The following is a 25210-nucleotide window of genomic DNA, read 5'->3' on the forward strand; positions in this document are numbered from 1 at the left end:
TTTCATTGCTAAGTTTTTAGGGCTTTCAAATGCTATTTTCCTTCAGAATACTTGAGATGTGGTTTGATCAATTTGTGAATGGTTCACAATGGTTAGCTAGGAAGCCTTTTCTAATACCTCAATTCTAGTGCCTTCTCTATTGATTTTTTTTCTTTTTTATCCCATTTATAATTTGTTTGTACATATTAGTTTGCTAGCTGTCTCTCCCATTCCATTGTGAGCTCCTCGAGGACAGGCTATTTTTGCTTTTCATTCTATCCCCAGCACTTAGCACAGTACCTAGCAGATAATAAGACATCTAACAAATGCTTGTTGGCTGACAGCCTCAATTTCCTCATTTGGAATACAAGGATAATGAATTCTAGAGCACATCTGAGGCAGCTAGTGGCATAATGAATAAAACTCTGGGCCCTAGAGTCAGGAAGCCTAGACTTCAAAATCCAGCCTCAGACATTAATGGTTACCTTGGATGAGTCATTTAATTTCTGTTTAACTTGGTTCCTCTTGACCATAAAATGAGGAACACTAACATCTCTTGGGAAAGTCCTAATTATCATGAAATATTTCCCTGACATTGATCCTGAATTTTCTTCTTTTAAATTTAGACCCATTGGCTTTGCTTCTGCCCTTTTGGACAAGTCTATCCCTGTTAAACAAAACAGCCCTTCAAAAATTTAAACAGCTATCATGTTCCCTCAGTCTTCTAGCAAAAGAGTCCAGTGTTCCTTTCACATAGTCTCAAAGTCATTCACTAGTTCTTCCCCCCTCAACCTCCATCCCCCGGAGGTTCTACATCTTATTAACAGTTCTTAAATTGTGGTGCCCAGAATGTACTAGTACTATTACTTCCTTATTCCTGGCCTTCGTTCAGCCTAGGACTGCATTAGCTATTTGACTGTTTTATCATGGTTCATTGAGCATGAAATCCACTAAAACCCACAGATCTTTTTCAGATCCGTTATTGTCTAATATGTCATTTCCATTTGGTACTTGTGAAACTGATTTTTTTAATACCAACAATTAATATCCTATTAATCAATAGTATCCTATTAGCTTTCAATTTTTAAAACCTTGCCTTCTGTCTTAAAATTGATACTAAGTATCTTGTTCCAAGACAGAAGAACACTAAGGGCTAGACAATTGAGGTTAAGTGACTTGTCCAGGGTCACCCAGGTAGGAAGTATCTGAGGTCACATTTGAATCCAAGACCTCCCGTTTCCAGGCCTACCTCTATCTACTGAGCCACCTAGCTGCTCTGACTTTTAAGATTAGAATTGTTAGAGATAATGAAGCAATGTGGAAAAATGAAATTGTATGATAAATGGTGAATATTACTGGTTAATGGTTATTTGATCTACTTAAGGAGATTTAGTCCTCTGCTTCTCTTTTTGCCCAGATTTCAAATACTCTCCCATTAAAAAATATATATATATATTTTTTTTTAATTTTGTTTCAGACCTAGGATTTCATCAGTAGAGGGAAGCTGAGGAAATAGCTGGATAGGAACTCCCTATATAGATACAAATGGAAACCCCATTGTAACAGTTTTACAGAGGTGCCTTGGACACTGAGATCAAGTCATTTACTGTTTAAATAAAGGTAGAGCCAATAGTGCCAGGGTTTTTCATCTATGAATTTAGACTTTGTAGCCTTGAATAATCTGATATTTATACAAGAGGATGTTAGCTCTCTAGGCAACTGAAGTGTAGTTCCAAGTGGTAAGTCTTGTGAACCTTATAGGCCTGTCTTTCGAAAAGTTAACCACAATAACCCTTCTCTAATTTGTTATATCGATGCCTGAAAAGAAAATTTCACTGGCCCTGTTCCTTTTCATATCAATAAATCCCATCCTTTGGTTGTGGATATCCTATAAGATTCCAGTTAAGACCACCAGGGGACAGCAACATGTCAGAAGTAGAATTCCAACAGTCTGGAGATTTAAAAGCAGGAAAGGATCTTTACTAGGAATTCATTTAGCTACTTACTTATCTGATTAAAAGAAAGCGTTTGATGATATTTTTTCTAGCCTCCCTGCCTACTATGGCTGTATTAGAATTCAAGAGCATGTAGATACTATCACATTTTATTTCATCTGAAAATGAAGCCAGAAAATTATCAGTTCAAAATTCCATTCAGTATCCAAGCTTGAATGATAAAGGCTCAGGATGAGCGTTTTGAGTGTTAAGAGCCTTTGAAAGACTGGGACATCCTTGGACATCCAACTACTCCGAGAAAGGAAACCCAGAGTATTTTTAGTGTCTGCCTCTTTAAACTTTTGGTTAAGCCCCACAAATCTTCCAAATTATTCTGTTCGCCTTCTTCCTGTACCCAAAGGGTTCTTTGTGTCATTTTCACCCCATTTGAGGCCCAGAGCTTCCCTTTACTCCTTTATTGTTCTCAAAACCCTTGCCTTCTGCCCTAGAATTGATACCAAGTATTGGATCTAAAATAGAAGTGTGGTAAGGACTAGGCACTTGGGATTAAGTGACTTGCCCAGGGTCACACAGCTAAGAAGTATCTGAAGTCAAATTTGAGCCCAGATACTCCTGACTTTGAGCTCTCTGTCCACTGAAGCACTTAACTGCCCCTGCCCAGCTATATTGTATTACTTTATTGGTCTTTTTCTTCATTTCTATCCTCAATAGAAAGAGTGGTAGGAAGTTGATAATCATTTTTTTTTAACAGCCAGGCACTAGGAATTTTAAAAAAAAAGGAAATTTAAAAAAATTAAAGAAAGCCATTCCCTGCCTTTAAAGAGATTACAATCTAATGAGGGAAGACAACAAAAAAGAAGCTAAAAAGTGGGGATAGGAGGAAAGGAGAAGAAGAGGAAAGTTATCTGGCCTGGGTCCAGGATAAGAGTTCAGAGAAATGCAGGCAGGTGGGTAATGAAGAAATGACTGACCTGGAATCTCTCTGTAAATGGAGCTAGAAGCAGCTCTCTATATCCACCCTCTCTAATCAGAGGGACGAGGAACCCCTAGAGGTAGGGGGTACCAAGAAGAAAAGTTCAAGTGAGGAAGGTAGAGTTGTAGTATGACAGAAAGATTCAGCTCTGGAATGAGAAATGTGGGTTCAAATATTGCCTTTCGTACTAACTAGCTAGGTGCAGCATATCTTTTGGACAAACAGCTGAAACCACGCTGGGCTTCCATTTTCCTATCTATAAAATGAAGCGGTTGAACTAGATAACCTCTAAATTCCCTTCCTCATGCTCTTGACTGTTTACTAACCTTCCAAGGCTACTTCCTGTGAGGCAAGCTGCAATGAATTAGAGGAGGATCCAAGGGTAAGATTTGTCGGAAAGGTCTCCCTCTGAACAGAAAGTTCATTGAAACCCATCTGAGTCATTGAAGCAGTAAGAAGCACAAGCTCTTGCTCTATTTGGATAAAAAAAAAAAAGGTCAGGCTCTTTCTGAGTCAGAGTTGTTCATATTCTCTGCTTCTGTACTAAGCCACGAGAGCAAGCTTCTTAGCCGCAGCCATTTTTCTCCCTCCTGCACCCATCCCACCCCAAAGAAAGCAGAAGAACCCCTGTCTTCCAATATTTCAAAGAAAATAACCTGAGCCCTCCCCACTCAAGTGTAGGAAGAGGGTAAGATGGAGCATCTTTTCTATCTGCAATTTGAAAGCTGGATTCCAGATGCAAGGTACAGGAGAATCTGGCCTGAGGCTGAATTGATGATGATGATGATAATGATGCAGGTAACTGTTTTCCTTTTATAGGATCATTGTAAATATTACTCTTAGTAGTAGTATTAATAATAACAGTAATAATAGTTGACATAAAAACTTAAGGTTTGCAAAGCAGTTTGCATGTGTGATATCATTTGAGGCTCACAAAAACCCTGAGAAGTGCTACATTTATTATTATGCACATTTTACAGACTTAATTGGTTAAATGATTTACCCATGGTCATGCAACTAGTAATTGTGTGATATGGGATTCAAACATGTGTCTTTTTTCTTTTTTTAAACCTTCCATCTTAGAATCAATACTAAATATTGGTTCCAAGGCAGAAGGGCAAGCAATTGAAGTTAAGTGGCTTGCCTAGGATCACACAGCTAGGCCAAATTTGAACCCAGAACCCAGTTTCTAGGGTGTCTACCTAGCTGTCCCACCCCCCATGCCTACGTCTTCTTGATTCCAAGTCCAGCACTCTATCTTTCATACCTTTCAAAATAATAATTACTGCTTATATATTGCTTCAGAGTTTGCAAAGTACTTTATATATTGCATATGTATACCTGTAAGGTAGGTATAACAGGTATGATTAACCCTATTTTACAGTATCTTCCCCATCTACCCAACTCTAGAGTTGGGTAGATGGGGAAGATACTGTAATTTGTTATGGGGTAGATAGTAGTGGGGACAACATGATTGGTTACATTAAAGAAAGCAGGCTAGCATCCATATGAGACTGGTAACCATGCTTCTCTGATAATTAAGCAATATTGTTTAATAGCATCCATCCATGTTTTGTAATCTTTGCTAAGGTATCAAAACAACCAGACTTGCTATCTTCTTGGAAGAGATAAAAACTCCCCTAATTACACAAAGGCAGGCAAGAACAGACAATGTATCTTTTGGGGATGGTAACAAGTTAACTTGTTGGATTTAACAAAAGAGATATCCAGGAAGTATCCCAAGAATTACCAATATGAAAGATAACAGCTTTTCTCTTTAAAAATATTTTTAAAGTATTTTATTTTTTCCCAATTACATATAAAAATTTTTAACATTTGTTTTTTAAAAAATTTTAGTTCTAAATTTTCTCTCTCCTTCATTTCTCCCTTTCTTGAGAAAGTAATGTGTGGCCATGCAAAATATATTTCCATATTAGTCATGTTGTGAAAGAAAACACAGCAAAAAACCAAAATGAAACCAATAAAAATAAAGAGAATTATACTTTGATCTGCAATCAAACTCCATCAGTTCTTTCTTTGGAGGTGGATAGCATTTTTCACCATGAATCCTTCAGAATTGTCTTAGATCATTGTATTGCTGAATTACTAATTCATTAACATTTGATCATCTTACAATATTACTGTTACCATGTTCAGTGTTTTCCTGATTTTGCCCACTTCACTTTACTTCAGTTCATGTAAGCCTTCCAGATTTTCCTGAAAGCACCATGCTTGTCATTTTTTATAAAACACATTATATACCACAGTTTGTTCAACCATTCCCCACCCCACAACTGATGGATATCCCTTTGATTTTCAATTCTTTCCTCTCATAAAAAGAGCTAATATAAATATTTTTGTAAATATAGGTCTTTTTCCTTTAATAAAAGGCTTTTTGGTATCTAGACTTAGTAATGTTATTGCTGAGTCAAAGAGTATGTTTTATAGCTCTTTGGGCAGAGTTTCAAATTGTTCTCCAGAGTGGTTAGATCAGTTCACAACTCAAATAGTGCATTCGTATACCAGTTTTTCCTTTTCTATCATGTTAGCCAGTCTGATAGGTGTGAGGTAGTACCTCAGAGTGTTTTAATTTGCATTTCTCTAATCAGTAGTGATCAGAGCTTTTTTCTAGATAGCTTTGATTTCTTCTTTCTGCCACTTCATATCTTTTGACCATTTATCAGTTGGGGAAGATAACTTTTCTTTAATTTTAAACTAAGAGGGAAAGTCGGATTCCTGGGTTCAGCTCAAGAACATAGAAATGTGGCTTTAGGCAGATAAAGTCTCAATTATAAAATTAATAAAGCATAAAATAAGTTACATTGTAGGATCAATATAATAGAATTTCAAGGTAATATTAATTTTGATCTTTTCAGTTCTTTTCATTTGATTTGCTAAAAGTATCAATTTTATTAGTCTTTTCAATGAACTAGTTTTTAGTTTTGTTTATTTCTATGATTTATCTGTTTCTCCTCTAATTTTTAATATCTCCTTTTCTCTGCTTATTTTTTATTTTTTTTGTTGGTGCTGAGAAATCTGTATATTCTTTTGCTGTCAGATTAGAAGATGCCATAAATCTTTTAACTCTATTTTCTTCACCAATTTGTTCAGTTCCATAATTTTCCTTTTGTTTATTTTTATTAGACTTATCCAAAACTGAGAGATATTATGGACTCTTGTGACTATTATGTTACTGTTTATATCTTTTTGTAGCTCAGTATTGCCATTATGATTTTCAGCATTAAGCAAATTAGAGCATATATAAGTTCATTATTGATTTTTGTTTGTTGTCTGTTGTCCCTTTCAGCATAACATAGTTTCCTTATTTATCCTTTTAGATTTTTTGAAAGTTTATTTTTGCTTTATCTGATAGCACAATAGCAATGCCTGCCTTTTTGGATTTGCTTGATAAGAATTTTCCCCCTATTCTCTCAATGTTATTTTGTATGTATATTTTTATCTTAAATGTGTTACTTGTAAGCACCAGGTAGTGGGTATTTAGTCACTCTTTTTCATTTCATTGGGTTGTTTAACTCATTTACATTTAAAGTTATGAAGGTTAGTTTTATATTTTCCTCTATTTGTCTCTAATATTATTTAAGGCATGACTTTCCCCCTTTTGCTGTAAACACAGTGCTATGTTCTTTAAGTAACTTGTTATTTATTCTTTTTTTTTTAAAGCTTTACCTTCTATCTTGGAATCAATACTAAGGTCTAAAAGTGGTGAGGGCTAGGCAACTGGGGCTAAATCATTTGCCTAGGATCACATAGTTAAGAAGGATCCAAGGTCAAATTTGAACCTAGGTCCTCCTGACTTCAGACCTGGCATTCTAGAGTAGACCTGTGCTACTTTTAAGCATCCCAAGAACCTAGGCAGTAAATTCTCTATTTAGTATTATTCCTTACTTACAGATGATAAGGAAACTTATCTCAGAGAGAGATAAGTGACTGTCTCCAGGTCCCATGACTATGACTAGTAAGTACTGAAGACAGGGTGTGTGAAAAGAGGCAACACACAATGAGAAGGGCAGCTCGAAGGACAGAGGAATTTAGGGCCTGGGTCAAAAGTAGAGGAAGAAGGCACCAACCACTCAGGGTTCACTCTATATCGGATTTAGAAGTCAGAGACTTTCAGACTACCACCACAACCTCAACAAGGTGGAACCAGTCCTGACTGAAAACATGAGACCCCTCTGAAACCACCTAGCAAGTCTTCAAACTGTTTTTCTGGACACCATTTATGAAAAGGGGGTTGGTTCAGCTCTAGCTGCCTAGCTAGGCTCTAGGGAAGTGATTAATCCATATGCAGATAACAGATCTGAATAAATTGGCTTGGGGATAGGACTATGGTGAGTGGGAGGGGAATTTAGAACAGGGCTGGGGATAACTGAATGAGGAATCAGAGTAAGATTATGGCTGAGACAAGAATGAAAGTCTTATGATGTTGTGCTGCTTGGATAAATCTCCTCAGATCTCTTAAGGGAAGAACCTTTTTGGGGAGGAGGGGGAGAGACTGGAGCAAGAAGTACAGCTAGAGGAATAAACAATAGTTTAGAAAACAGAGACACACAGATAAGCTGTTTGATGTGAGAATTGAGGTTCTAAAGTTCCCTCCCCCATATATGTTACTGTTACAGTCATACTCCTCAAAAGAATTTTTAGGGTATTTGGGTCTTTTAGAAGGGGTTTTTTTTTCTTAAGGGAGAAAAAGAATTTCTATAGAGAGAACAGCTTTGAGGCTCCATCTTCATAGCCAATCTGATTTCTGGATTGAGCCTTGTTCATTTACCACAGTCATTTGACAAGTATCTGAATGGTCTGAGTGTTTGTTGCCATGGAAACAGGAAGATGAAAGGCCCATTGCTATGGGAACCTGTCATGATCTCTAAACCTGGGTTCCAACTCCTAAAGAGAAGGGTTTGGACTTGGGAAACGGGGGGGGGGGGGGTTGTGACAATGTGAAGGAGGGACATTTCCTTTGGTTATGGGAGTGAGGTCCTTGCCACCCAGATAGCTGTGACTTGAATGGTAGAAACCATGTAGGATCAAGGCTATGGGTAAGCTAGCCATAATGTCATTGAGCAAGATAAAGGATCATAGCACCATAGACATAGAACTGGAAAGGTTTATCTAGTCCAATTCAGATTGAGAAGGTTTTGACAGTCCTACCTGTCCTGGTCTGTAGGAACTCTGGAGAGATTGATTAGGTTGCAGATGTCACTTACATCCCAGATAACCAACTCAAGAGAGAAAGGAGCAGGTTAGCCAATAACCAAATCCAATAGCTTTTTGTCTGTAATATCCCCTTTGTGGCTTTACTTTCCAATCATCTCCATCCTACCAGAAATTAGGATTATATACCTAACTCCCCTTGGGTATCAGAACACTTCCTGCAGTGTCTATGTCATCGTGTTCTCTTCCTCCTCCATTCCAGCATTCTCTTCCCTATTGACTTCCCTTGCTAGAATTTAAACACCTTGTGGATAGGATCTGTATTATTGGCTTTTTATAGCTATCTCTAGCACTCACTTGTCAAATGTATAAGCACTTAATAAATATACTATCTTTTTGCCAATCTATGTTATTCATCATCTATTATCTGCGTACTAAATGAGAAGTTGTTCTCCCTCAGCTAGGCAAAGACATGGGACCTTGAGATTCTCTAGATTACTATGTGCAAAAGGAAGAGGGTAAAATTAGCCAGTTATCCTTGGGGAGCTTGCCATTAACTATAATGATCATACTTCTAGAAACAGTTGGTAGAGAAACAGTCATCTGGATGTGTTATATATGGTTTTGCATGCACATATGTGAGAAGGGAGGCCCTAGAACACAAAAGGGACCTATCCTCAGACCAAAGGGTTTAAATTCTTATGAAATATCTATGGAGCAGAATATCAGACCTGATACAACGTGCTTTCACTCTAATTTATCCATCCTAGATTCTGAGACCTTGTCTTGATCTCTTCTCTATGTTGGGGCAACTTGGTCTCATCCATTCCCAGGTGTTGGCAATGTTCCTAGGATGCTAAGTCCAAAGTTGGGGGTGCCACTCAGAATTTGGATAACAAGAAAGCAATGCATTATTTTCATAACTCCCGTGGAGGTGGCATGGTCTTTGCATATTTAAATTCTTATAATTAAAAACATTTAAACCATTACCTTCCATCTTATAATCAATATTGTATTGATTCTAAGACAGTAAGGGCTGGGCAATGAGTGTTAAGATCCAGGGTCACACAGCTAGGAACTATCTGAGGTCATATTTGAACCCAGGATCTTCTATCTCCAATGGGTCTGGCTCTCAATTCATTGAGCCACCTACCTGCCCCTCTACATATTTAATTTAATGGAGGAAATAGCCAGTTGCCACTTTTTATTCTCTTTGGAAATTACTTACTGGTCTTCTATGATAGATGTTGTTTATACAATAAAATGCCAAGTGCCTTTCAAGGAATAACTCACATTTGTATAGCTTTCAGATTTATGCAGTATTTTTTTCATCACAAGCCTATGAAATAATAATTTAAATATCATATAATCTGATTTTGCAGAAGATGAAATAAATAGGGGTTCAGAAAGATGGCTTGCTCATGGTCACAGAATTAATAAATCTAAGATCTTAACAGGGATTCCTAATTCTTAGGGTTCATGAAATCATTGTGAAAATGTTTTAATAGTGATATTCTAATATCATCAGTTTCTTTTGTAATCATACAGATTTTATTTTATGCATTAAAAACATAATTCTGACAAGGAATTCACAGGCTTTACCAGATTGTTAGGGGGTCCATAACACAATAAAGGTTAAAAATCCATGAACCAGGATTCAAATCTAGGTTTCCTGGCTTCAAGTTTATAGCTCTTTCTACTTTACCATACTGCTTTCCTCATAGTTTGATAACTCTTCCTATGCTTAATTTCCCTTTATCTAGGCCCACATAGATCATAATCCTAAAGATTCTAGGCCTTACCAACCGTCCCCTATTATAGCCCCTGACTCCAAAGTAGAGGCCACAGTAACAACTGGACTAATGACACTTTTTATAGAAGGGCATGGCGCTGCCCTATTCCAGGTAAGCAGCTCTTAGCTAACTGGAACCAGCCCTCTTGACTCCCAGAACCCAGCTGTCACAAATGCCTCCAACTGATCAGCAGAACTGGCATATCTCCAGCCTGGAGGTTCCTTGGCCCTGGACTCAGGAGGAAACAAGTACCCTCCCCCTACCTCTAACGGTTGTCTTTCTTCAGTTCAGTGAATTTCCCAAACACCTCCGTCAGTCTCTGGCTCACAATGATGGCTGTGCAGCTGCAGTTTGCTTCAGGTTGCCTTGCTAGTTCCTAGAAAAGAAAGCCAATCTTATTTTGCTCACCCACCCCCTCTTCCTCTTTAGCAGTGCAATAGATCTTCAAAGATACTAGCAGATATTCTTTGGCCCCTGACCCCAGCCTGCCAACTCCCAAGACCAACAGGAAAGGGACATGGTTTCAAGACCCACCTTCATTTTTCTGCTTAATATTTTTCTTCTTTTTTTCCCCCTTAAGAGCATGTAAATTTTTTTTTACATTCTTTTTTAAAATTTGGATTCCAGACTTCTCTTCACCATTCCTTGAGAAGGCAAGCAATTTGATATAGATTATAAATGTAGCCAGCTAAGTGGCACAGTGGATAGAGTGCTGGGCCTGGAGTCAGGAAGACTCATCTTCCCTGGGTTTAAATCTGGCCTCAAACACTGACTAGCTGTGTGACCCTGGGAAAGTCACTTAATCCTGTTTGCCTTAGTTTCCTCATCAGCAAAATGAGCTGGAGAAGGAAATGGCAAACCACTCAAAGATCTTGGCCAAGAAAAACCCCCAAATGGAATCACACAAAAATCAGACACAACTGGAAAACAATTGAACTGCCATACATGTGCAGTCATGCAAAACAGATTTCCATATTAGTCATGTTACAAAAGAAAATGGTCCAAAACAAAACCAAAAAAATAAAGAAAAAAAATTTTAACATATGTTTAGATCTGTGTTTAGACTCCATCATTTTTCTCTCTGGAGGTAGAAAATATTTTTTCATCATAGGTCTCTCACAAGGGCCTTAGATCATTGTATTGCTGAGAATAGCTGTCATTCATAGTTGATTATTTTACAATATTGCTGTTACTCTGTATGAGATTCTCCTGGTTCTACTCACTTCACTGCATCAGTTCATGTAAATCTTTCAAGGTTTTTCTGAAACCATCCTGCTGATCATTTCTTATAGAACAATAGTATTTTGTCACAATAATAAACCACAACTTGTTCAGCCATTCCCCAATTGATGGGCATCCCCTCAATTTCCAATTCTTTCCCACCATAAAAAGAGCTACTATAAATATTTTTGTACACACAGGTCCTTTTCCTTTTGCATTCATCTCTTTGGGATACAGACCTGGTAATGATATTGCTAAATCAATAACAGTGTTAAAGCCCTTTGGGGATAGTTCCAAATTGTTCTCCAGAATGGTTGGATCAGTTTACAGTTCTACCAATAGTGTACTAATGTCCTCATTTTTCCACATCCCCTCCAACATTTGTCACTTCCCTTTTCTGTCATGTTAGCCAGTCTGATAGTTGTGAGGTGGCACCTCACAAAACAGAATTGCTTAATTTGCCTTTCTCTAATCAATAGTGATAGAGCACTTGTTCATATGAGTATAGAGAACTTTGATTTCTTCATCTGAAAATTGACTGTTCCTATCCTTTGACTATTTACCAATTGGGGAATGACTTATATTGTTATAAATTTGGCTCAGTTCTCTCTATATTTGAGAAATGAGGATTTTAACAGAGAATTTGCTGTAAATTTTTTTCCTCAGCTTTTTTTTTTTTACTTTCCTTATAATCCTGGCTGTACTGGATTATTTTGTACAAAACTTTTTTAAATTTAATATAATGAAAATTATCCATTTTACTTCCCATAATGCTGTTTCTTGTTTTGTCATAAATTCTTCCCTTATCCATAAATCTGACAAGTAAGATATTCCATCCTCCCCTAATTTGCTTATTATATCATCCTTTCTGTCTAAATCATGCATACATTTTGATCTTATCTTGGTATATGGTATGCTGGTCTATACCTAGTTTCTGCCAAATTGCTTTCTAGTTTTTCTAGCAATTTTTGTCACATAGTGAGTTCAATCTCAAATGTTGAATCTGTTTTTCAAACTAAATTACTATGATCACTTACAACTGTGTATTGTGTGTCTAATCTATTCCACTGATCCACCACTCTATTTCTTAGCCAATATCAGAATTGATGATAATTGCTTTGAAATACAGTTTGAGATCTGTGACTAGGCTACCTCCTTTATATATTTTTCATTGATTTCCTTGATATTTTTGACCTTTTCTTCTTTTAAGTGAATTTTATTATTATTTTTCAAGGTCTAATTTTTTTTTGGCAGTTTGATCAGTATGGCACTGAATAAGTAAATTAATTTAGATAGAATTTTCATTTTTCTTATGTTGACTCAGCAAGCAATTAATATTTCTCCAATAATTTAGATCTGACTTTATTTCTGTAAAGTGTTTTATAATCATGTTCATATCATTCCTGGATTTTCCTTGTCAGGTAGACTCCCAAATATTTTATATTGACTACAATTATTTTAAATGGAATTTCTCTATCTCTTCCTGCTAGACTTTATTGGTAATATATAGAAATACTGATAATTTCTGTGAGGTTTTTGTGTCCTGAAACTTTGAAGTTGTTAATTATGGTTTTTGGTTGATTCTCAAGGATTCTTTAAGTATACCCTCATATATCTTCAAAAGTAATAGTTTTGTTTCCTCATTGCCTATTCTAACTTCTTTATGTTCTTTTTCTTTTCTAGTTACTATAGCTAACATTTCTAGTACAACACTGAGTAGCAGTGGTAATAATGGGTATCTCTTCACCCCTGATCTTATTGAGAAGGATCTAGCTTAGTTCCATTAAAGATAATGCTTGCTGATGATTTTAGGTACTACTTATCATTTTAAGAAAAGTTCCATTCATTCCCAGTATCAGTATCAGTATCATTTTTAGTTGTTAAAGTAATTTGGTAAGTCCCCTTTGCCTGTTTTTCCAAATAGTTCATATAGTATTGGAATTCATTTTTCTTTAAATGTTTAGTAGAATTCATTTGTGAATCCATCTGATCCTGGGGATGTTTTCTTAAGGAGTTCAATGATGGCTCATTCAATTTCTTTTTGTAAGACAGGGTTAATTCTATTTCATATGTGTTATTTTTGTCCAACCTATGGTAGAGATGTCTGAGTTTATATTGGTCTAATTAGTTACAGTCAGACACACTGTACATTGACCCTGACATAGCAATGGTGCTTAGTGGAGCAAGAGCTCAATTCATGATCCCAGGCTTTCCCTCTAACCACAGCAGCCTCCTCTCTTAGAGCATAGAAGAGCGGAAAGATTAATGACTTTGGAGCCAGAGGATATGGGTTTGAACCCCAACTCTACCATTTCCTATTTATGAGATCTTGGGCAAATCTTTTCAGACCTTAATTTCTTCATCTGTAAAACAAGGAGGTTGGATCTGAACTATAAGATTTCTTCTGATTCTAAATCTATTATCCTTTGGATTATCTCCCTGGTGTAGTTAAGGGAACTGGCTGGAATTCCAGCTAAGAGAGTGGGTATATCTCAGGACAAATCCATCCTTGCTACTAAGGGGACAAAAAGACAAAAGCTTGTGCCTTTATAGACAATCCACTAAAAATGTTATTTTTGAGCAGTAATGACTGTTGTGCCTTTGGGGTAGTGTCATGATGGATCTGTCCCAGCAGGGGGAGCTCCAAGAGTGCTTGCAAGAATAAAAATGGAGAGAGTCATAGGGTTTTAGGACTTTGATGATTTGGAAAGAACCTTGGAGATTATCCACTCCAACCATTTTGCAAATGGTGAAAATCTGAGGTCCAGGGGAGCCAGGATTCATTTAAGTTTAATTCAGTTTAACATTTGCTAAGTGCCTACTTCATGTTAGGCTCTGTTCTAGATGTATATAATGATAAAATGGAAGTCCCTCCTCTTCTAGGAGCTTACATTCCATTGGAGTGTTCATCTCCTATTCCAACAACTGAACAAATCACTTCCAATGCCATTTCTGGGACTGTTTCTTTACCTCTGCTGTCTTCTTCCCTGTTCATGCTGCTACACCCTCCAAATAGGACCTTCAGAGAATACACCAAAGAGCAACTAAGTCACTTCATTCCAACTCCCTCTCTAAGACTATGCTTCTTCTTTGCTGACAAATAACTGTTCTTCTCTCTGATTCCACTTCCTGCCCTGGCTTTAAAAAAACAGGTCATATCAATACTGCTATTGTTTCTGGAAAGGGAATAACAATCAACTTCCCTTTGTTCTACTCACCATTTCCATAACTCACCAGACCAAAACACCCTTCTGGCAACTGCTTTATTAGATTTTCTCCCTCTACTGGGATGTGAGTTTGAATTTGATGGCAGGAATGTTCTGGATTTTGTTTCCTTAACACTTAGCACAGAACTTGGCACAAGGTAAATATAGTACTTCTAAAAAAATGCTTTTTAATTCATTCATCAATTTTTTTTAAGTTCACAAAAAAAAAGGAAAAGGCTCACAGAGGAAGTAGCTCCTGAGCAAGAATTCCAATCAACAATCCATCAAGGATCAAGTATTTATTAAATCTCTACTAAATCCTTACTGTGTGACCCTGAACAAGTCACTTAACCCCCATTGCCTAGCCCTTACCACTCTTCTGCCTTGGAACCAATACACAACATTAATTCCAAGATGGAAGGTAAGGGTTTAAAAAATAAAAAGAAGGGGTTTGTGTGGAAGGTGATGCTTGAGCAACATTTTGAAGGAAACAAGGAATTCTAAAAGGTGTGGGTAGGGTGGTTATGCATTCCAGCAATGAGGACTGCCAATGCAAAGGCATGGAGATGGGAGATAAGTGTCATGGGTAAGGAATAACAAAAGAAGGCCACCAACTGTACTGGACTATGGGGGTGGAGTAGAGAGAAGTAATGTATAAGATTAGATAGGTTAGAGTTAGCTTGTGAGGAGCTTTAAAAGTCAAAATAGAGGAAATTATGTTTGTTCCTGGAGTCAATAGGGAGCCACTGGAGGTTATTGAGTAGCAAAGGAACATACATTGCACTTTGGGAAAACCACATTGGTAGCTGTGTGGAAGATGGATTTGAGAAGAGAGAGTACAGGCAAGAGGTGATGAGGACCTGAACAACTGTGGTGACTATGTATGTAGAGGGAAGGGGACAGATGTGAAAGATGTTTGGATATATCATATTTGATGGTTAATTAGATATGTGAGTGGAAGAAAGGTGAAGAGTCAAGAATAATGCCAAGGTGATAATACATGCATAATCCAGAATGAATCACCTGCCAGCAGCAGGAGGGGGAAGGGAAGGGAAGGAGAAAGATAAATTTAATTATATAACTTGGGAAAAGTTGTGTGGAAATTTTCTATTACATGTAATAGGTAAAAAATATAAAAATGAAGATTTTTAATAATAATGCCAAGAATGAGGTGATTGGAAGGATCATGTGGTATCATTGGCAGAAATAGAGAATTTCAGAAAGGGAGTAGATTTAATAAAATGTCAATAGGGTACCCAATTTAAAATATTCAATAAGCAGCTAGGGCTCTAGAACTGAAACTCATGAGAGATTAGAGATATAGATCTGGGAATTCTTTACATGATAATGAAATCCATAGGAGATGAGATCACCAGATGAGAGAGAGTTTGAGAGAGAAGAGGATCAGAAAACCCAAGAGGGCATTTTGGGGAACACCCATGGTTAAGGGATGTGTACCAGCAAAGGAGACTGAAGAGTGGTCATACAGGTAGGAAGACCATGAGAAAGTAGTGGCATGAAAATCCAGAAAGGAGAGAAGGTATTCAACAATATCAAAAGTGACAGGTCAAGAAGAATGAGGTTTGAGAAAAGACCATCTGATGAATCAATTACAAGATTACTAGTAACTTTGGAGAGAGCATTGTTAGTTGAATGGTAGAGTGAGAAGCCAGATTGCAAAGGGTTGAGAAGAAGGAGAAATTATATAGATAGACAATGGATATGGATAGGTTTTTTTTTTTCTTATGAGTTTGGCTAAGAAAAAGAAAAGAACTCATGGGATGATAGCTTGAGGGCATGATAGATTTTAATGAGGGTTGCTGAACTGGGGAGATTTAGGTATGTTTATAGGCTGAAGGGAAGGAGTCGGTAGCAAGGGAGCATTAGACAAATGGATGAATAACCTCCGGGACAATCTGTTGGAGAAGATAGGAGATGGTACCAAGCATACGCATAGAGGAGAGGAAATTGTACATCCCAGGCATGGGCGATTGCTTTTAAAAGGCACAGAGACAGAAGAATGAATGCAGTTGGCCAATTTGGCTAGAATATAGAATATATGATGGGGAGAAAAAAGTCTAGAAATGCAACATATATTAATATAAGCGGAAGCCAGACAGTGGAGACCATAAAATAGCAAGCTGAGGAACTTGTATATTATCCTTGAAAGAGCTATTAAAGATTTCCAAGCAGAGAGTGATGTGATCAAACTTCCTCTCCCTAGGAAGATCATTTTGGCAGCTGTGTAGAATAGATTGGAAAGGGATAGAACAAAAACAGTACAATTACAATAATTCAGGTGACCAGCGATGAGTACATGAATTATGTATAATTGTGGGATGAGTAGAGATAAGGGGAGAAAGGTAAGATATATCATAAAGATAGAATGATAGACAAGACAACAAATAAACAAAATAAATGAAGGATATGAGAGAGAAGGAAGAATCAAGAATGACTCTAAGATTTGTGACTAGGAAGGTGATGGTACCCTTAATAAAAACAGGGAAGCTTGGACGAGGATTAGGTTGAGGGTGAAGATAATGAGTTCTGTTTTTTAACATGCTGAGTTTGAGATTCTGACAAAACACAGGTGAATATCTTTCCTGAGTTTTCATAATACTATTTTCTCCTCGTTCCTATCTATCTGATTTCTCACAGTTTCCTTTGCTAGTTTATATCCTTATCATCCTTCAACTGCAAGTGTGTCCCAAGGTTCTGTGCTAGGTACTCTTCTCATCTCTCTCTATACTCTGCCATTTGACCTCACCAGCTCCTTCCCTAGAATTACATCTTGCCACCAAGAGAGTACCAACCACTCCCTTGCCCCCTTTGAGGTAACATTACTATATGTTTTTGAAAAAAATTATATTTTGTTTTTTCCAATTACATGTAAAAACAATTTTAACTGTTTTCAAAAATGTCGAGTTCCAAATTATCTCCTTCCCTTTTTTCCCTTCTCTTTTCCTTGGGAAGACAAGGGTATCTGATATAGGTTATTTCTGTTCAATCATATAAAACATTTCCAGATTAGTTGTGTTATGAGAGAAAATACAGACAATAGAAAAAAATGAAGAAAGTTAAAATGTATACTTCAACCTGCATTTAAGATCTATTAGTTCTGTTTCTGGAGGTAGATAACATTTTTCATCATAAGTCCTTTTGAATTGTTTTAGGTCATTATATTGCTGAAAATAGCTGTCATTCACAGTTGATCATCATAAAATATTGCTTTTACTGCATACAATATTCTCCTGGTTCTTCTCACATCACTTTGCAGCAGTTTATATCTTCCCAGGTTTTTCAGAAAGAATCCTAACCTTCGCTTTTATTTTTATTTTATTATTTTATTTCTTTAAAACCCTTACCTTCCATCTTGGAGTCAATACTGTGTATTGGCTCCAAGGCAGAAGAGTGGTAAGGACTAGGCAATGGAGGTCAAGTGACTTGCCCAGGGTCACACAGCTAGGAAGTGGCTGAGGCCATATTTGAACCTAGGACCTCCCATCTCTAGGCCTGGTTCTCAATCCACTGAGCTACCCAGCTGCCCCCTTAAGCTCCCACATTGTCTACCAGAAGCAGGCAGAGGAATATCTGCATATATTCTGTTATGGGTAATGATGCATAAAGGGACCCTCTACATTTATTTATGTACATGCTGTCTCCACTGACAAAATGTAAGCTCCTCGAGGGCAGAGAATATCTTTTGCCTCTCTTCGTATCCTCAGCTTTTAACACAGTGACTGGCCCAGTGGCCCAGTGGTTGGTGCTTAATGGTTGCTTGCTTGAACCTTTAAGATATGACCATTCTTGTGAATGACTGAAATGGATCAAAGATTTAAGTGATGGGAGTTCTAGGGGGCTGACAAACTGAGAGGCCAATATGTTCAAAAGTATATCCGCTTGACTATTAATATCCTCAAGTATGAATATAGTCATATGGGTGAAAAGGATAACAGCTGAATCCTATGAAGTGAATGAGTATGGCTTCAATTATTTAGATGACTATGCCAAGTATCTAGATAGATGGATAGATGAAGTGAAGCTCAAAAGGGGAAGAGTTTGGTGAATGATAGTGGTAAACAGATGGTCTTGAAATGGCATTGAGAACCAAAAAGTATTGCTGATCCCATTTCCCAGAACAATATGTCAAGTACATGAGAAAAGGACCTCCTTGTACTGGAGAGGATGACCAAGAAGGTAATAAATAACTTCTAGAAAGAGCCCATGATCACCAGAAGATAGAAAGAACATGGAGATGAAGCAGCCCACAGTAAAGGGAAGTTTGTTAATGACAGAATGAGTATTCCAAAAAAGTACAATGCAAAAGCAAGAAAGAACAATTTGGATTATGGAGAAGAGAGGCTGAGAGATATGGATGATTAGTAGAAAGGGTAATATGAGGAAAAGGATTTCTGCTTCCAACAGATAAAGATTCTGAATTATAGTGGTATGGGAGAAAGGGAAGAATTTTCCAGCCATAGGATGGGGGAATCAGTTATTCCTGACCTCAAGGGTCCTGTGATGACATAGTATGGTACAGACCTGGTAGTAGTCGCATTCCACACCTTGTCATCTCAAACCCAGAAGAAGCAGGGATGGTTCCAGGGAGTTCTGTCTGAACACCAGAGCCAGTAATACTTGACAGAGTCTTTGGAGGCTAACCTAAAGTCATGCCCAGGGCCAGCCTTGTCTCCACATAGCAAGGGACCAAGCACAACCAGAAGATACTCTAGGTGTAGATCAAATATTTCACTCCAATTTATTTTTCTAGCCTTATGCCTTACTTGTCTCCACCCCACCCTCTTTTCCCAGTACAGTTGGTGACTTTCTTTGCTGTTCCTTGCCCGTGACATTTCTTCTCATATCTTTATGCTTTTGCACTTATAGTCCTTCATTGATGGGATACATATACTCCTCAGCCATGCATCTTAAAATTCCTAGTTTCCTTCAAAATGCTGCTCAATTATCACCTTCTGCATGATGCCGCCAGCTCCTAGTACCCTTTCCCCATAAAGTTTACCTTGAATTTATTTTTGGTTATATGTATTTCTGTGTGTTGTTCCCCCTAAAAGAATGTCCACTCCTTGAGAGCGAGGAGTTACATTTTTGTCTGTATTCTCAGTGCCTAGGATAGTGCCTGGCACATAGTAGAGACGTAATGAATGCTTAATGCTTGGTTGTTGAATGGAATTCTTTCCTCAGGGACTATTTGTTGAGTTCCTTCTCCCCAATCCTATATTTCATAAACCCTTGACATATTTTTGCCCAAGTCTCTAATAAAGAAGAGGCCTTTAGTCAGGCCAAGACCAACCCTTCTTTTTATATACCTGTCCATATTCTCATTGCTTCCCCATAATCCCTATCCCCCTGCTTTAGTCTTCCATCTCTTTTTATCTACAGCTACTCTACTGTCTACAAATATGCCTGAGGCTCCTTCATCTTTAAAACAAGCAAACAAAAAACCCTTCACTTAATCCTACCATCCCCTTAAGCTATTGTCTACTATCAGTCTTCCTTTTAATGGCTATATTCCTAATCATCTACCCTCCTTGTTATCACTTCCTCTCCTCTTCCTTGAAATAAGACTTTGATTTCATCACACAACTGAAACTACTCTCTCCTAGGTAGAGTCTCCATGACCTCTTGATAGCCAAACTCCATTCCTTTTTCTCATTTCTCATCCTTCTTTACCTCTTTGCAGCGCTTAACTCTATTGACCTCTCTTCCTTTGGAAGAGAGAATATCCAGGAGGTGATTTCCATGAACATGTATTCTCCTGGTTCTCTTATCTGTGTGGCTGCTTCATCTCAGACTCTTTTAGTGACTCATCATTTATCTCACACCTTTTAACTGGAAGAATTCCACAAGGATCTGTCCAGGACCTTCTCTATATAGATCCTCCTTTTCTGTGATATTTCGTGAACTCCCATGGGTTCAATGATATGTATCATTCCTATGTAGATGATTCCTAAATCTAAAAATCTGAACCTAGTCTGTCTCGTAAGCTATAATTTCACATTATGTTTATTGGACATATCCAATAGAAGGTTCAATAGGTATATTAATCACAGCATATCCAAAATAAAATTTAGTATCTTTGCCTGCTAAAAAAAAATTCCACCTCTTCTTCCTATTTTTATTTAGGGATACATCATCTTTCCATTAATCCAGTTTTATGCCCTCAGAATCAACTTCCACTTTTCACTTTCGTTCATCAGCCCTCCTCTCATCACATCTGTCTTATTGATTTTGTGACTGCTCCTTCATTTCATTCACATGACACTAGCCTAGTTCAGTCCCTCATCATCTCTGGCCTGGATAATAGTAGTAGCCTGAGGCATCTAGGGGGCATAATGGATAGAGTGCTGAATTAGAAGTCAGGAAGACTTCCGGAGTTCAAATCTGGCCTCAGACACTAAGTAGCTGTGTGACCTTTGGCTTAACTCTGTTTGCCTTAGTTACTTCATCTATAAAATGATCTGGAGAAGGAAATGGTAAACCACTCCAGTATCTCAGTCATGAAAACCTCAAATGGGATCAGAAGAGTTGAACATGACTGAAATGAACATAAGCAACATGGCAGTAGCCTCCCAATTGCCCTTCCTGCTTCTGATTTCTTCCCTCTCTAGTCCATCTTCCATACAGCTGCCACATTACTATTTCTGAAGCATAAGTCTATACATGTTGCCCAGGAGCTCACTTTTTGCCTTCTGGCTAAAATATGAATTCCTTGGCTTGTTGTCTAAAACCTCTCCCAATCTGGCCCCAGCCTACTTTTCCAGATTTATTTCTTATTATTCTCCTTCGTGTACTGTGTTTCAGTCCAAACAGGCCAACTTATATTTCCTCAAAGCAGACATTCCATCCCTCTTATTTGTCCCTTTGCTGCCCATGTATAGAATCAACTCCCTATTCACTTCAATTTCTTTACCCCAGATACTGTCACCTCTTACATGAGGTTTTGACCAACTGTTAGTTTCCTCTTTCTCCATATCACTTTGTGCATATTTTTATTTATTTACTCATTTGTGTATATGCCATCTTGTCCTCCAAATAAAATATAAGCTTCTCAAGGGCAGGGGCTCTTCCTTCCTTCCTTCCTTCCTTCCTTCCTTCCTTCCTTCCTTCCTTCCTTCCTTTCCTTCTTTCCTTCTTTCTTTCCTTCCTTCCTTCCTTCCTTCCTTCCTTCCTTCCTTCCTTCCTTCCTTCCTTCCTTCCTTCCTTCCTTTCTTTCTTCCTTTCTTTCTTTCTTTCTTTCCTTCCTTCTTTCCTTCCTTCTTTCCATTCTTACTTTCTTTCTTACCTTCCTTCCTTTCTTTCTTTCTTTCTTTCTTTCTTTCTTTCTTTCTTTCTTTCTTTCTTTCTTTCTTTCTTTCTTTCTTTCTTTCTTTCTTTCTTTCTTTCTTTCTTTCTTTCTTTCTTTCTTTCTTTCTTTTTCTTTCTTTCTTTCTTCTCTTTATATATCTAGCTCCCAAGCCAAAGTCTAGAAAATAGTAAGTGCTTAATAAAGGCTTATAAAATGAATGGTGGGGCAGCAAGATAGCATAATGGATAGAATACCTGGCATTAAGTCAGGAGGACTTAGGTTCAAATATAGCCTTAGTCACTTAGCTGTGTGACCTTAGGCAAGTCACTTAACCTCAATTGCCTAGCCCTTACTGCTCTTCTGCCTTGGAATCAATACTAACACAAAAGGTAAGGGTTATAAAAGAAAAGAAAAGAAATGAATTAATGAATGGAAGAGTCAATGACTCCTTCCAAGGAACCAAGCCTTCTTTGGGTGTAGCCCCTCTCCTATCCTTGTATCTCACAATTCTGGGTAATGTGCCTGCTCTCTTTGTTAAAGGTCAAGTCCAAGGGTATAGCTCAGTTATTAACTTCATTAGCAATAAGTCTTCCTGAACCTTGTCAAGGTGGGGTTAGCCATGGAGAGTTAAGTTCATACCTTGTCAAAGAGGTATTATCTTTGCCAGAAAAAAAAAGACCGTCTCTGAGTTAACCTTGTCAGCAAGAATTTAACCTTGTAAAGAGAATATGCCACTTTGAGGAGACATAAATATCGGGCTCTTCCTGGGCCCATTCACTACACATGTTATTGTCTCATTTGCTAGCATTCGCAAAGGGGCAGGAGAAAGAAAAAGCTCTATATGTGGAGTTAGAGGAACCATATTAGAATCTTTGTGATGATCCTTACTACTCATGTATCTTTGGGCAAGGCATGCCTCAATTTTCTCATCTGCAAAAATGCTGGGACTGGACTAGATGAAGTGTAAGGTTCCTTCTAGCTATCATTCTATGATCTTCTTTCTGGGCCTCAGTTTCCATATGTATAAACCAGTTAGATGCCCTTCAAGAGAGAGGCAGAAAGACTGTTGGATCTGGAGTTTCTAAGTTCAAATCCCTCCTTGGCAGACTACTAACTTACCTGAGCAATCTTGGGCAAGTCACTTATCCCTGAAAGACTTCAGTGTCCTAAACTTTAAAATGGAGGAGGGAGGTTGGTCTCTAAGTTTTCCTGTATTTCCAAATCTATGATGTACACTCCCTTCATATGGTCTGAGGCAGAGTGTAAATGTGACCTATGATAACTTCCCAGAGAATGTAAACTGCCACAAGTAAATGTAAATAGCAGAAGTTCCAATTATTCCCTGGGAAGTCTTGCATGTGACCCTGAGCCATCCCTGGCACTATAACTTCTTTGTTCTGGTTCTATATAATATATGACTTAGCCTGAGATCATCCCCTCTTGGGGTTATGTGAACTCCATGAAAGAGTTACTGACACTAAGTGGGTCCACTACTATTCAGTCTTTTGGCTGCCAACAAGAACTAGGTGAGTAAACTCCTTTAAACAACCTAAATTAACCTAATAAACCCTATAAATCTACATATACCCCACACTGGTAAAGATTGTCCTCCAATATATCAGTATTCTCTTAGATGGTTTGCCACCCTTGTTGTTTAGCCAATTAATCTGTCTTGACTCTTCATGACCTGGTTTGGCATTTTCTTGGCAAAGACACTGGAATGGTTTCCATTTCTTTCTCTAGGTCATTTTCCAGATGAGGAAACTGAGGCAAGCAGGGTTAAGTGACTTGCCCAGGGTCACACATTGTTCATTCACTCTTTTTTTTTTAACCATTACCTTCCATCTTAGAATCAGCAATGTGTATGGTTTCCAAGGGAGAAAAGTGATAAGGATTAGGCAATGGAGGTTAAGTGTCTTGCCTGGAATCACACAGCTAGGAAGTATCTAAGGTCATATTTGAACTCAGGACCTCCCATCTCTGGGCCTGTATCATTCATTCATCCTTATAATTTACATATATGTGGCATCTTTCTTATCCATTTCCTTATCCAACATTTCCAAATAGAGTATTATTACCTCTTACCTAGATTATTGCAGTAGCCTTCTCATTGGTTTTTCTGCCTTATCTCCTCCTCTTCAATTGGATGGACCTCCACAAAGCTGCCAAAATGATTTTCCAAAAGTCAGGTCTGATTATACCATTACCCTACTCAATAAGTTTCAGTGGTTCCCTCCTGACTCTAAGGTCAACTATTATTTCATCCTCATCTCATCTTTTTAAATTTCTATTTTGTGTGTATACAATTATTGAGGCAGCTAGATGGTGATAGGTAATCATCCAAACCCCATTTATCATACTTCTCAACCGTCTTATCCCAAAACTTTCCTAAAATTTTTTCATCTCCTATTCCTTTCACCTTCTAGATGTCATTACATCTGGCTTCCCTCTCCCTGGCAACCCTTTTCAGTACTTACTGCCCCTTTACTCATTCCCTTCATCTTACTGGTTGAGACAGGGGAACTGTAGTCCTCCTTGCTCCCCATTTCCACTTTTAGGTTCTCCTCTTAATTTCCTTACTCTGTAACTTCTCCTTTCAGGTCCATACTGGTTATTTTTGCTACCCAATCAAAATCCTGATAGCTGTTGTCTTACAGACTACCATGTCCTTCCTCAATTTGGTGCCTGGATCACAATTATTCTCTTCTTCTCAACTTTTGCCTTCATACTAGGGGCCTTCAACATGCAGACTGATTCTTGTTTCAAACACTCTTAACTACTCAGTTCCTCAACCTATTCATTTCCCAAAACTTACTTCCTCTTCCATATCTCAAAGTACACACAAAGATGTTTGTACCCTTGATTTTGCCATCCCCCACAAATGTACCACCTCTCTATTCAAGAATTCCAAAATCCTCTTATCTGACTGAAATCCATTGTCTTTCCACTTCTCCCTTCTGCCTTTCCCCACCAAATCCTACCCTCTGCCCATACCATCTCCATTTTCTTGGCCCCTTAGTTCTCTCCCAGGCCATCTTCCTTACACTAGCAACCCTCTTCTTTCCCCATCTTGACCCATGATGAACCCATTCAACTCTAGTTGTCCTCTTCTTTAGATTCCCTAAGTTCCTTATTGCATCACTGATTGAGCCTTATCAAATCTCAACCTTACTTCACTCCCTCTTCCCTATCCACCACTTTTGCTCCAACTCATGTGCTGCTGAATGAAAGAAAACCATACAATTGTTCTTATTAGATCCACTATAAATTAAAATCACACAACTTCAACTGGGCCCTCACTGGTGCTAGGTAACCTTACTGTATCTCTCTTAACAACGCATTATCCCAGTCTCCACATTGGCTTTTCCAAATCTTTTCATCTCTCCTCAAACCTCCCATTATCCCCCCCTGTCCCCTTTGAGCTGAGAACCTTGCCTACATACTTTACCAAAAAAAAAAAAAAAGTTGAGGCTATCTGCTAACTTCCCCTTCTTTTCCCTCAGCCCTGTTTCACATGAAGATGTGATCTTTCTCCTTGCCAAGATAAAGCATTCATAAATGACCCCATTTCATTCCTTCTTCTTCAGCAGGTTGTCTTATCATTC

At 37.9% G+C, this 25210-nt stretch overlaps 1 long non-coding RNA gene across 2 annotated transcripts in view; it reads right to left on the minus strand.

Moving 5' to 3' along the window:
• LOC103103060 (uncharacterized) overlaps positions 1-25210 on the minus strand; it is a 37137-nt gene that overhangs the window by 1876 nt on the left and 10051 nt on the right. The window contains exons 2-4 of one of the 2 annotated variants that reach the window (XR_008917196.1): positions 23691-23767; positions 10136-10248; positions 3234-3380 (exon numbers count right to left, since the gene is read on the minus strand). This is a non-coding gene — a long non-coding RNA (uncharacterized LOC103103060). The remainder of the gene's footprint in view (positions 1-3233; positions 3381-10135; positions 10249-23690; positions 23768-25210) is intronic. The other variant, XR_008917198.1, reaches the window with a different exon arrangement.

Source organism: Monodelphis domestica, chromosome 1 (genome assembly GCF_027887165.1).
Source record: "Monodelphis domestica isolate mMonDom1 chromosome 1, mMonDom1.pri, whole genome shotgun sequence".
Taxonomy (NCBI): Eukaryota; Metazoa; Chordata; class Mammalia; order Didelphimorphia; family Didelphidae; genus Monodelphis; species Monodelphis domestica.